Source organism: Agelaius phoeniceus, chromosome 11 (genome assembly GCF_051311805.1).
Source record: "Agelaius phoeniceus isolate bAgePho1 chromosome 11, bAgePho1.hap1, whole genome shotgun sequence".
NCBI lineage: Eukaryota > Metazoa > Chordata > Aves > Passeriformes > Icteridae > Agelaius > Agelaius phoeniceus.
The window spans coordinates 3,895,703-3,909,288 of record NC_135275.1 but is presented as its reverse complement, the minus strand read 5'-3'; the positions used below and the strand labels follow the sequence as shown (position 1 = coordinate 3,909,288).

Sequence of the window (13,586 nt, the reverse complement as noted above, 5' to 3'; positions counted from 1 at the left end):
GCACTACATACCAAATAAATAACAAAAAAATGCCAGCAATGATAAATGATCATCCTTCTGCTTTCAGAGTTTTCAGGGTCTGCCAGCCTTTATTTCATGCAGCATTTCAGTGTAAGGAGACACAGAGTGCACAACCACCAAATGTTACCCAGCTCAAAAGCATTTCATTCTTCTTCCAGAACATCAGAAAAAAATCTTTTAGCTAAAAAATCTTCAGCTAAAAACTCGCTGAAGTAAAAATTAAACAGGATTGAACAGTCCCTTCTCAGACGTCAGCTCCTCACTCAGACAAACACCTTGCTGACTCACAGATGTTGACAAATCTTGGAGACAAAACAAACAAACAGTAATAAGCAGCCAAGCCTCTGAAGGCTCTCTGTATCTCGCATAAAGCAGCAACTGTAAAAGGGAGAATTCCTAGGGAAGCTGAAGAAATCTTGATGGGATCATCCCCACACCAAGGTTTCTCTTCTCCAGACCAAGACTCCTCATGTCTTTCTAAAAAAATGCAATAAAAAAATCAACAAGAGATTTTATATTGGCAGCTCACTTCTGGTTACAGGTATCCTCTCTTCTGGACAGAGCAGATGGGGAAAAAACTCAAATGGATAAATAAAAAGAAGCTGCAATGATTTTACCAAACCAGGAAACTCTCAAAGATTAACAAGAAACCAGATCAATGCTCTGGGACCTCCACCTTGAGCCATGTTCAGTCATTTTCAAAGTGGAATCTACTGACACCCTGAACTGTGGATTGACCCTGCTTCCACCTAGCACAGCTGTCTCCAACAAACATTAAGGAATGTGGCACATAAAATACTGTAAATATGCTTTCCATCATGGAAAAAGATAAGCAGGGAGACTGAGGACAAGGAAGGAATTCAGGTTTTCTCACACCAGAGGAAAAGATGAGATCTTTAGTTATAACCAAATACAAGAGATGGCAGTGAGTCACTAAAATGGAGAATGTTACATGAAAAAAAAAAGGAGAGAAAACTGATGGGGAAATTTCATTTACAGAATGAAAACCCAAAGCATTTTTACAGTAAAATCTGTAAGAAGAAAAAGAAATCTCATGCATAAATCAAGAAGATACAGCACAGCATAAAAGAAGTGTGATAGGCTGAAGAAGCAGGTGCAGTATTTCTATCTGCCACCACAGCAAGAAGACAGGAAAAATTACTTTTTTTTTCATGACAGATAAAGAGACACATGACAAAACAATCAGTAAGAACATCTGCTAGCAGAACTGGCAAACACGAGGGTTTAAGGAATGAGAGTTACCAAAAAGCCCAGTTTACTGCAGATGTGAGAGTCAATAGAACCTGGCTGGAATTGCTCAATGAGACAAAGGCAGAGCAGAGGGAGAGGACAACCCCTGTGTCCTGCAGGATTTCCACCTGAGCTGCTCTGAGGAGCAAGGCCAGCACACAAATTCATCACTCAAACCCTTGCCTTGGAAAGACTCTGCCCCAAACCTACTCCTAAAGGCACAAAGAGCCTCAAGCACAAAAGCTTGAGGTTTGGGTTTCAGTGGTGTCAGTCACTCCTGAACTATGGATTGATGGTTTTAGAAAATACACCTTGTATTTGGGGTAAGGAAATCCCAAATGTCAGACATTTCAGCAAGCACACATCTCCACTGGATACCTGTGCCACTGGACCCCCCTGGCTCACTGTCAGGGCATTCTTGCTGTTTGCTCCTCTTTCCACCACAATATTACAGCATTTTGTCACTGGAAGTGCTGGTAATTTACTCCCAGAAAAAAAAGAAATGTTAATTTCCTATAGTGTGCAAGAATACAGAATAAAATTTAGTCAACATCAGCCTGGCCTTTTAGAAATTAAGACAAAAACCTCATACTCCACTGATTCCTGGGCTACACTGTTAATCCCCATCTTTAAAACTCACACTGCCTGTTCAAAGTCTCCACATGAGAAATTGAGAAAGAGAAAATAATCAATATACAAAGGAACCCAAAATTTAAAGAAAAACTCTGCCAGACATAAAATATGCAAAAAACCCTGAAAGAATCTCTTGTAGTCACAGTTTTGTGCTGAGAAAAGAAAAATATTTTTCAGTGTAAGACAGTTTTTATGTCAGTCTGCCCAATTTTACTGAACATTTTCTTCACTTTGTAACAGAAAACGATTCCAGGTAGTGTCCTGTAATTCAACATCACAAGGGCAGATCTTACTGGAATAGGTAAAAATAGCAGCAGGGAGCATGCCAAAGGACAGTCTTTCCACTACAGGGGCAGTGCTTACATTGCAACATCAGCTGGCTCTCTTTTTATAACCTCACCATTGCAGTGAGCCGGTCCCACAGGCAACCCAAAAGGCTGCAGAAATCCCAGAGGAAGCTGGGGCTGTTTCTGGGCTGCAATCAATGCCCTGCACCACTGGGAGCCCACGGCTCTGCTGCAGCACTGCTCCTGCCTGTGGCAGCTTTCCACCTGCTCCAAAGCACCCAGCACACACCTGGGGCTGATGTCACTCACACTTCAGTGTATTCCTTGTCAAATGTCAGCATCAAATTAGAGCCTGGCACACTCTGGTGCTCCTTTAGGCTGCAGCACACTGGAAGCTCCCTAATTTACTGCATTCTCTGGCAGCCCCAGACCCACCCCCTGCAGAACTCCTGTTATCCCATTTCTGCAGCCTGGCACAAGCCCTCCCCAGCCCTGAACCCTCCGTGGGTTTTTGCCACGTTTCCACACAGAGATAGCAAGCAGCCCAAGCTGAGCACTGCAGCTGTGAGGCCAGGGATCAAACAAAGGCAGAAATGCTGTTTTACCAGCACAGACTCTGCTCCACAGCCAGCAGCTTGGCTTGCAGGTGACCAAAAGTGCTTAGCTTTCTAATTAGGCACCAGGGAGAGCTGCACCCTCCCATCTCAGCACCACAAACAGGTTCCTGCCTGCTCCTCCTCCACAGCAGGATTGATTGGACACAGCTCCCCAGAGCCACTGGAGGCACAGTGAGAGCAAAGCCTGGGAAAAGCAGGGAGTCACTGAGCTGGCACAGGTGCTCTCACACTTTTCTGCCTCAATTAAAGAAAAACTGACTGATCATCAGTAAATTCACCTCTCCTGAAACCTGCAAGCCCTGGAATAATCAGAGATGTTTGTTGTTTGCATACAGTAGCCCCAGCACTGTGTCCTTGTTTTAAAAACTAAGCATCAGCCTCGTGCAAAATCAAGAGTAAAGAGAGTTTAGACATTTCTGCCATACTTTGAATGCATGAATTTTATAGTGCAAGTTTCACCAAAAAAAAAAAAAAACCAAACACATCAAATTACAACACAAATACACAAGAAATGAAAAATATTTTAATGGGGTTATGCAATAGATCGGACCTGAAGGAATTCAATTGCTATCAGAAATCATCAAAATAAGGAAAATATTAACCCAACAGCAGCCTTAGAATTAACAATTACCAGGTAAATTCTGAACTTCAAGAATTGAAAGAAAATGTCTTCTTGCCTGTGAAGGTGGAGTCACATCCTGTGCCAACTTTCAGAGAAACTTTAGAACAAAGTTTCTAAGTAAAGTTTAAACAACCCTAAGTTCCCATGTATCAAAATTCACCTTTCCAAGTGAAAGCTGCACAGGCAATTACAGGCACTCTTACCTCCACATTAAGCGGAATTAAAATCCACTTTACTTTCTCTTTTACAAGAAACTTTTAATAGTGTACTTTCTATGGTAATGATTTGGAAACAATATAAATAGCATTTTTTGGGTAGCAATAAATTAGGAATTTTAAAAAAAATTAAAGTATGATTAACCAGTATTTTTTCTTCCCAGCAACACTTCCAGTCTAATGGTCTTCCCTACAACTGCTCTGCTTTGCAGGATTCTCTCTCTGTGCTCCATTTCTGCAACAATTCCACACAAACAAAAGGGAGTACACACATCTGCACCTCCCCACCACACTCCTTCAGTTTCACCAAAAAATTCTTACATAAAATCTCAAGTTTATTATACACAAATAACATCTGAATAAAAAAAAACCAATGATCATTTAGTCATCTCTGCCACAGGTAGCAAGTGAGTAAAGAGAGCAGTGCTAATATTAGTGGTGTGCTAATAGACTGAAAAACCACTATAAAATACTGAAAGTATGACCAGACTTTGAGCAAACACACTTAAATGGCTGAGAACAAGAAAAAGGAATATGCAAAAACCAGCAGAAATTACTGCTAGAGCTGACAGGGACATACACTGGAAGCAGACTAAAAGACATTAGAGAAAAAGGAAAATTGGCCATATTTAAAATATGAGCTATTTCAATAAATTATAATATTTAAAATATTAAAAGAATAATGGTTAAATTATTTCAATAGAATATCTTAAATGTTTTCCCTTATGAAAGCATTGGAGACATCTTTCTTCTAGTTCTGCACTATCCTGCACCCCCCTCTTCGTAATCTGTCAACTCAGGGTTCCAAAAATCCCCACTTTCAGAACTCCAGCTGGTTCTACGGCGACATTTATGTAACAGAAAACTCTGCTGGGGGCCCAGAGCCATTTCTTAGCGCCTGAACCTCTGAGGCAGCTTTAATTAGTGCAGTTAACCCACGGCACACCCAGGGGCGAGCTGGGGAAGCAAGCTCCTGTCTCTGAACTAAAAATACCCAATGGCTCATTGGCACAGCGATCCTGGCTGCCCCTGGGAACGGCCCGGCCTCCAAAACCCCCGTGGCAGCTGCTCCACAACCGAGGGAAAGCACAAGCACCGAGGCAGGTACAAACCGAGCTGAACCTGAGGGAAAACTGTGACCCAGGGACAGGCACAGCACAGGGGGAAAGGCTGAGAGCCACAACTGCAAGGGGGGAACCCACGGCAGGTACAAACCGAGCTGAACCTGAGGGAAAATTGTGACCCAGGGACAGGCACAGCACAGGGGGAGAGGCTGAGAGCCACAACTGCAAGGGGGGAACCCACGGCAGGTACAAACCGAGCTGAACCTGAGGGAAAACTGCAGCGCCCGCTGATCCAGGCACAGCACAGAGGGAGAGGCTGAGAGCCACAACTGCAAGGGGAAACCATGGCAGGTACAAACTGAGCTAACCCTGAGAGGGAAAACTGCAGCACCCGCTGATCCAGGCACAGGCACAGCACAGAGGGAGAGGCTGAGAGCCACAACTGCAAGGGGAAACCATGGCAGGTACAAACCGAGCTGAACCTGAGGGAAAACTGCAGTGCCCGGTGATCCAGGCACAGCACAGAGGGAGAGGCTGAGAGCCACAACTGCAAGGGGAAACCATGGCAGGTACAAACGGAGCTGAACCTGAGGGAAAACTGCAGCACCCGGTGACCCAGGGAGAGGCACAACACAGGGGGAGAGCCTGAGAGCCACACGGGAGGGGAAACCACGGCAGGTACAAACTGAGGAGGACCCGGTGATCAAGCACCAGGGAAAACAGTATTATGCTCTTTAAACATAGTAGGGCTGAGATGAGGTGGGTTTGGTGGAAGGCTAGGCCTAGGCTGCTTAGGGTGAAGGCCGAGTAGAAGCTTAGGTGGAGGTAGGACATAAAGAAAGTTATAGGGTGGGAGCTATAATTTGTTGAGTTGAAATCAACCGTCTTAGTTCGACTAACTTCCTGTTAATCTGCTCATTCTAATCCGCCTTCAATTCATTCGTATACTAGTCCTAGGGTAAGGAGGAGGATAAGTGAGGAGGTTCAGGTTACTGCAGCACCCAGTGATGCAGGCACAGGCACAACACGGGCTGAGAGCCCACAGCTGTGAGGGAAATCATGGCAGGTACAAACCGAGCTGAACCTGAGAGGGAAAACTGCACCGCCCGGTGACCCAGGCACAGCACAGAGGGAGAGGCTGAGAGCCCACAGCCGTGAGGGAAATCATGGCAGGTACAAACTGAACTAAACCTAAAAGGGAAAACTGCACCGCCCGGTGACCCAGGCACAGCACAGAGGGAGAGGCTGAGAGCCCACAGCTGTGAGGGAAAGCACAGCAGGTACAAACTGAGCTAACCCTAAAAGGGAAAACTGCAGCGCACAGGCTGAGAGCCCACAGCTGTGAGGGGAAACCACGGCAGGTACAAACTGAGCTAAACCTAAAAGGGAAAAAACTGCAGTGCCCGATGATCCAGGCACAGAGGGAGAGGCTGAGAGCCCACAGCTGTGAGGGAAACCACGGCAGGTACAAACCGAGCTGAACTGAGAGGGAAAACTGCAGTGCCCGGTGATCCAGGCACAGCACAGCACAGAGGGAGAGGCTGAGAGCCACACAGGAGGGGAAAGCACGGCAGGTACAAACTGAGCTAAACGTAAAGGGAAAAAACTGCAGTGCCCGGTGATCCAGGCACAGAGGGAGAGGCTGAGAGCCACACAGGAGGGGAAAGCACGGCAGGTACAAACTGAGCCGAACCTGAGATGAATCAAAAACTGCAGCGCCCGCTGATCCAGGCACAGCACACACAGAGGGAGAGGCTCAGAGGGCGGAGCTGGAGACAAGGTCCCACTGCACAGCTCCTGAGGCAAACACGGCACGGGTGTCACGCTCACCACCTGCACTCGGGATTTGAAGGCGATTCTGCCTCAAGTGAAGAGCTCTGATTTAACCGTGCTCTGCTCCCTTGCTGCCTCCAGGAGCAGCACAGAGAAATGACACCTGCACACAAACCCCGCAATGGCCACCCTGCTGTGCCACACAAACCCAGGGCTCTGCTGCTAAAATCTCTCATTTCAATCACATGGACTACATCACTTCAAAGCCTGACAATAGGATACTTATAAACATGCTATTTATTAATGATCAGCTCTAATTCCTAGCTCTGAAAATGCCTTTCTCATTTACAAATGACTCCAGACCAGCACTTTGTTTACCCTCATCTGCTGTGTGCACTGCAGCATTTCAGTACACAAATGACCATATTCTATTAAACTGTAAAAGGTCAGTACACAGTGCTGCAATAAAATCAACTTTGTGTAAAACAGATGACATTTATAGTACAAACACAATATTCAAGTCACTAAAGGAATAAACGTGAGCCAGCTGCTTTTCAAAGCAAAAGCGTTGTTTACAAAAAAACAGCACACACAGCAAGAGCCAGCAGAGCTCGGAGAATTTTTCACAGAACTTGGGCCAAAAGAGACTTTCTCTTCAGAAAAAAATAAGAACATCACTAAACATGGGTTACCCATACAGAATAAATTGCATCTGCTTCATGCTGTCTCAAAAGCCATGAGCTAATGCATGCTCATGGCTAAAATACCTTGGTAATTTGTCATAAATTCAGAATTCTTAGCCAAGTCTCTACTGTTACATCAACTCCTCTTTCAATTAATTTGTAAAGCTGAACAAATGTTTCCACAACCTTATTCAATATAGTGGATATATTTCATACCAGAAAACACCAAAGGGTTTTGCAAAGCAATTACACAAAATCAATCAGAACCGGTACAATGCAGATGTAAACATGTCTGCTTACAAATTAAACTTATGTGAAACTTACTGAAATCATGCTTCAATCACAGTGCTTGGTAAATCTCAAGTTTTCATCTTGTTTTGATGACTTTTGTTGCTTCCCCAAATAAAGATCACTAACTTATGCAATTTAATGATTTTATTATAAACAGAACTCTAAATACTATTTTTCATTGCACACTCTTTAGATTTCTGTGTTTCTAATTTAGAAGATTTTTTACAGCACAATCATCCTGCTCAACCACCCATTTGCACACAGAGGCCAAACACTCATTTGTTTCCTGAACTGCCATGAAAGTTTTGGAAATGCAGCTGCACAAATCCCATTAACTGGTGGCACCAATTGTCCTGCCTCTCCTGCAGCAATTCCTGGGTATTTCCCATTTTTAAAGTTAGGCAGAGGCACAAAGAACAGGACATTCCTACAGGATATAGAAATAGGAAGCCGAGGCGTGGGGGAATTCCCTGATCTCCATCAGCCAGGGCATCCCAGCAGGAGCACATCCCCAGGAGGAGCCCAAAGCCACGGAAATCCCTCCCTCCCTCCCTCCGTGTGTCCGTCTGTCCCTCCGGCCAGGGGCAGCCCCGGGAGGCAGGAGCAGAGCCAGCACGGGAAGGGGAGGAGCAGAAGCTCGGGGTGTTGAAGGAGAGCACAGCAGAGGGGAGCTGCAGGTGTGACAAAGGCGTGGCAAAGGGACCCACTCTGGCAGCACAAATGAACTGGGCTGTGAGCAGAGACCCAAACACCAGCCTGCACTCAACTGCCCGAGTTCACTGCTCTACCAACTTAATGAGCAAAATAAAAACCATTTAAACATCAATTCAACTCCTGCACTGAATCTTGACTGAAGGCTCTTTGATAGAAAATAATTCCACCTAACAGCTTTTGCTTCCCATCTCCTACAGGAGCTTGGAAACCAACAGCTCTGAATTTAATGTTTTTCCAACAAGGAAAACGTGATTTTCTTCTCAACTCCTGCTTTTCCAACAGCACAAAAAGGCACATAAATAATCTGGAGGGAGGAGGGGAGGAGATGTCCCAGAAGAAATTACTGCTGATGTAGCGTACCAAGAAGTGCTGAGCAATGATTTCCGTGGGTCATGGTTGTGGTTCAGAAAATGAGCTCTTTTAATAAGATAGAGTAAGGCCAGCCCTGAGACAGCAGTGACTTCATACGTCATTTGAACAGAATGCACTGTTGGTTAAGAATAAAAAATGGAAAAGGAATTAAACTGAAAAAAATAAGGTTTAGATCTTCTTCGGAAAAAAAAAAAATAGGCTTTTTTCCTGCCATTTTCAGCTTTTCCTTCAAAGCAGGTTAATCTACAATGTTGCACAATGTTGTCCAGTCCTGAAAATATTAAGAATAGCAACAAACCATATGAAAAACATATTCCAGGACTCTGAAAGCATCACTGCCCCAACCCAACAATGCTACTTCACTTCTGATTTAATAATCTAAGATTAAATTGCTTACTACATTAATCAGTCACCATATTCATTTCATGAGCACACACAGAGATCCCTACATCTTTCATGATTAATTGCAGCCTCAAGGTTTGCCTGCAGAAAATTCTCATTAAGACAAACCAAACTAAAGCCACTTCCATTCTGAGTGGGTGTCCCCAGAAGAGATTTAAGAGAATTGCCTGGAATTAACTCTCACATTCATCAACTCAATCTCTGCTTCTGCACCAACACTGCAGACACATCCTGAAGAATAAGCATGCTCATTCCAGTTTGGCACAATGCAGTGATCCTTCAGGCAATAGCTGCAGCTGAGCTTTTCTGAAGGATTAAGACGAAAAACATCTCCAGGTATTTTAAGCTGGCTTCAGTTTAGGAAATACGCTGAGTTTTACACCACTGCAGATCCTTCTGCTTCTGCACACCTACAAGCTGCAGCTGGAACACAAACCGTGCTGCAGAATCCCACTGCAACTGGTTCTGCAGTCCCTGCACCTCTGCATGTCACTCCAAGGCTAAGAAGGAAAGCAATTCTGCACGAGTCATTTGGGCTGTCACAGGTGAGTGGGACAGGCAGGCTGCAGAGAAAGAGAGGCAGAAACAGGACAGGGCTGGGGCTGCTCCTGCAGAGCACCACTGCTACAGGCAGGGCTAAACAGCTGATAAGGACTCAATCTTACCCCTGACTGCAAATGTCCAAGGGATTTTAACTTGCAAAAAATAATCAAGCGAGCAATTCAGACCAAAGACTGCCCAAGTAGAAAGAATTCAGTTGTGCTGATACACCTAAAGGCGTTTTCTACTCCCAGTTCAGCAGACTATGGATGAACTAACAGGAGGGTCAGGCAGCCTCGCTGGAAGCGCAGGAGGGACAAAGCCACAGCATCACAGCGGGGACCCGGGGAGAGCGGGACAGCCCAGCCCCGGCTGTGGGCAGGGCACGGCTCCAGCTGTGCGGGATGCTCATCCTCATCCTCCTCATCCTCCCTGCACAGGGCATGGCTCCAGCTGTGCGGGATGCTCATCCTCCTCATCCTCCCTGCACAGGGCACGGCTCCAGCTGTGCGAGATGCTCATCCCACTGCTCATCCTATGCGGGATGCTCACTCGCACTCTCCTGCACAGGACACGGCCCCAGCAATGCGGGATGCCCGCTGTTCACCCTCCTGCACAGGGCACGGCCCCAGCAATGCGGGATGCCCGCTGTTCACCCTCCTGCACAGGGCACGGCCCCAGCAATGCGGGATGCCCGCTGTTCACTGTCCCTGCACAGGGCACGGCCCCAGCAATGCGGGATGCCCGCTGTTCACTGTCCCTGCACAGGGCACGGCCCCAGCAATGCGGGATGCCCGCTGTTCGGTGTCCCTGCACAGGGCACGGCCCCAGCAATGCGGGATGCCCGCTGTTCACCCTCCTGCACAGGGCACGGCCCCAGCAATGCGGGATGCCCGCTGTTCACTGTCCCCGCACAGGGCACGGCCCCAGCAATGCGGGATGCCCGCTGTTCACTGTCCCTGCACAGGGCACGGCCCCAGCAATGCGGGATGCTCCCCCGGGCGCTGCAGGCCCACCCTCGCGGCTCCGGGCTGGCGCTGACAGGCGGCGGCCACGACCCAGCCCCGCTCCCCCCGACCCTCGGGCACCCTTGCCCCGCCCCGGCTCTCTCGGCACCGATCCCCTCGGCCGGGCCCGAGCAATCCGGCCGCGAAGCTCGCGGGCCCGAAGCCGCCCAGTTCTCCTCCTCCTCCCCAGTGTCCGCCGGGGCCGAGCGGCCGAGGCGGCGGCCGGGTCAGCGCGCCCGGGGCCGAGCCCGGAGCGGCGCCAGCGCGGAACGCAGCGCCGCAAAGAGAGGAAATACGGGGAACAGTTCTCCCGCTCGCCCTTGGCGCTCCCCGGCCACCCGTACCTGTGTCCCGGGCCCCCGGCGGGTCCCCCGCGCCCCGGTGCCGCCCGGCGCCTCTCGTTCCGCGCCTCAGAGAAAATGGCGGCCCCGCGCCCAGGCAGACATTTATCCCCGCCCATCGCCCGCTCGGCGCTCGACGCCGTCCCTGCGCCCGCCTGCCCGGCCGCTCCCGCCTCCCCGCCTGGCGCGGGAGCGCCGAGCCCTGGATCGGCCGCTCCGCCCCGCCGCCATTTGGGAGCGGCTGAGGCGCCGCGGGTTTGGCGGCGGGAGGAGGGAGGGAAAGAAGGAATGAAGGAAGGAGGCGATCCCGAGGGGATCCCGCCGCCGCCGCGCCTTCAGCCCTGCCCGGTACCCGGCCTGGGAGAGCGGCATGAGCGCTGCCGCCGCGCCGGTGGGCGGCAGAGCCGGCTCCCCTCAGGGCAGCGCAGCGCTGACCGCCTTACAGGCACCCCCGCCCTCAGCTGCCGAGCCCACCCGCACTAGCCCTGCCTCGGCCGAGCCCTCGGTAGTTTGACAATTAATTTGTAATTTGACAATGAATTAGTCAATGAAGCAGCCCCGGTGTGCGGGTCCGGTGCAGCAGAGCGGGGTCCCGAGCTGTGGCCGGGCAGCGCTCCCTTACCTGGGCTCAGCCAGCCCGCTCCTACCTGCGCTCAGCAGAGCCCGGCTCTGCACGGAGCAGGCAGCGATTCCCATGGGGCGGTACGTGCTCAGGGGTGGGGTGTGAGCTGCTGGGAAAGGTATCTGGGGAGAAATAAAAAAATAAATAAAAAGAACTAGCGTGCAAGCTCTGTTCCTGGAGGAGACAGGGACCAGCTGTCAGGCAGCAGTCCCTGTGTGACTCCGCACAGCCTCCATGGAAAAGCGGGGATACCAAAGGGCTCTGCTCGCTCTTAACTCACTTAGCTTTGAAAACATACAGAAAGGTACATCAAAATAGTAAACAAATTACCACCCCAAAATCCAGCTTCTAAGGGTAGCCGTTGCAAAGGAAAACATTTCTCCTAGAAGGGTTTTCAAAGAGCATTTCACGTTTGCATTTACAGTCATGTAAGTTACATTAATTGTTAATTAAATAAGCGTTACTCTAAAAAAGAGCCTCCAGCAAAATTCTCTTGTCTTATTTTGGATTTCTCTACGGAAGAAAGTTCTGATAGAAACCAAAACCTGAGTTCAGCTAAAGTCAATTAACCTCAGAGAGGCATAGCAAGGACAAGGAAAAAGCAGCACTGTTGGGTTTGCCTCTCCTGAGCACTAAATACGAAAAAATCCCAAAATTCAAGAGAGTTCTTAGGTCCTGGTGCCCCCTAGGAAGAGGTGTGGTTGCCAAGGAATAGGGGATTGGAATGGGGATGGCAACCAGGAGCTCTGGAGGGCTGAAACAGAAGTTTCCATGTCTCCAAAATTCTGTGATTCCCACCTGTTCTGAAAGTTACCTTGATTCCAGTGTAACAACGCCTTCAATTTAGAGGATATTGCTAAAGGAAATATTTAAGCTTTTATAGCACCTTCTACAAGACAAACCACACTGAGATTCTAGCTGTTAAGAATAGGCCTTACTATCTAATTGTCCTCTTTCCTATTGCCATGGGCTCAGACCTACCAGAAAACCAAATCCAGACTGAGGTGGTATCCACTGAGGGCAAAATTTAAAATCTAAATCATTCTTTTCAAATTCTTACAGAGTAACTTCTCAATGTCACATTTCAACTGAAGAAGTGCCATGATGCACAGATCCAGTGTATTTATACAACTTGAACAGGAGTCATATCCATGTATCTGACTGCAAAACTTAGCCCAGGAGGAAAAAAATCCAAAAATACACTCAAAGCTGTGTGTACAATAAATATTCACATGACTTTAGACTCAGCATGTCCATGTAATATGGTAGGGTAGTACAGATTTTAGCAGAATATGCAAAAGGATCTTTAAATACTGTAATATAAACACAATGAGGAGCTTGAAAAAGCAGGAAAGGAGGGAAAACCACCTCATGAAGAGGAGGTTTTGCCAAAGGCCTTTCAGAAAGTTTTAAACTCCTTTTAAAAGAGCAGAACAGTGAAGGAGTGTAGTCATAGAGCAAATAAACACAGATCTGGAGGAAAGCAAGGCAGATTTCAGAGTTAAACAATGCAGCACATGCAAAGGAAGACAATAACTGCAAGAAAGAAACAGAAAAGCAACCAGGGAAACTGAAACATTACAGCACTGGAGCAGAAGGGAAACAAAAACTGAGCAGACTTTCCAAACTAAACTGCAAATTATCAGCATTCTTTGCCAGGCTGATGTGGTTTGTGTTTGGGGTGAGGTGTTTGAAGTGTGCATGTCCTGGTGTTGGACTCGCATTTGTCCAGGCACACAATCAGCTCTTGCACTTTCCCCATCTGGAGGGTTCCTGCCTATCCAAAAAGCAGTGATCAGAGGAGAATGAAAGCCCCTGGGCTTCAGGCAGCACCTTTATCCTGCCTGGGGATGGCTTCATTCCCTTTCCCCTGTGGGTCTGTCACACAGGCAAAGCCCCCTCAGCTCCCTCAGGGCAGGGATGCTCCATGCCCATCTTTGAGAGGAGTTTGCACCCTGCCTGCTGGAAAGGAGCATGGAAAACCTTTCCTTATTTGTGGTGATTCCATTTGCTGTGTGCAATATTCCTGTGCTCCCAGGCTTCACTTGGGGATTCTCCAAAAATATCAAATGTTTGAATGCCACCACATCACCTCAATTGTGTCCTTAATGCCTCTAAGCCTCAGAAGAAT

At 48.0% G+C, this 13,586-nt stretch overlaps 1 protein-coding gene across 8 annotated transcripts in view; it reads right to left on the bottom strand.

The window, feature by feature from the left end:
* RAF1 (Raf-1 proto-oncogene, serine/threonine kinase) overlaps positions 1 to 10,990 on the bottom strand; it is a 41,805-nt gene extending 30,815 nt beyond the window's left edge. For 7 of the 8 annotated variants that reach the window (XM_077184682.1, XM_077184679.1, XM_077184680.1 and 4 more), the window contains exon 1: positions 10,837 to 10,986. The gene's annotated coding sequence lies outside the window, so the exon portion shown is untranslated. Of the gene's footprint in view, positions 1 to 10,836 lie in introns of all 8 variants that reach the window. The other variant, XM_077184683.1, reaches the window with a different exon arrangement.
* Between the last annotated feature and the right edge of the window lie 2,596 nt (positions 10,991 to 13,586).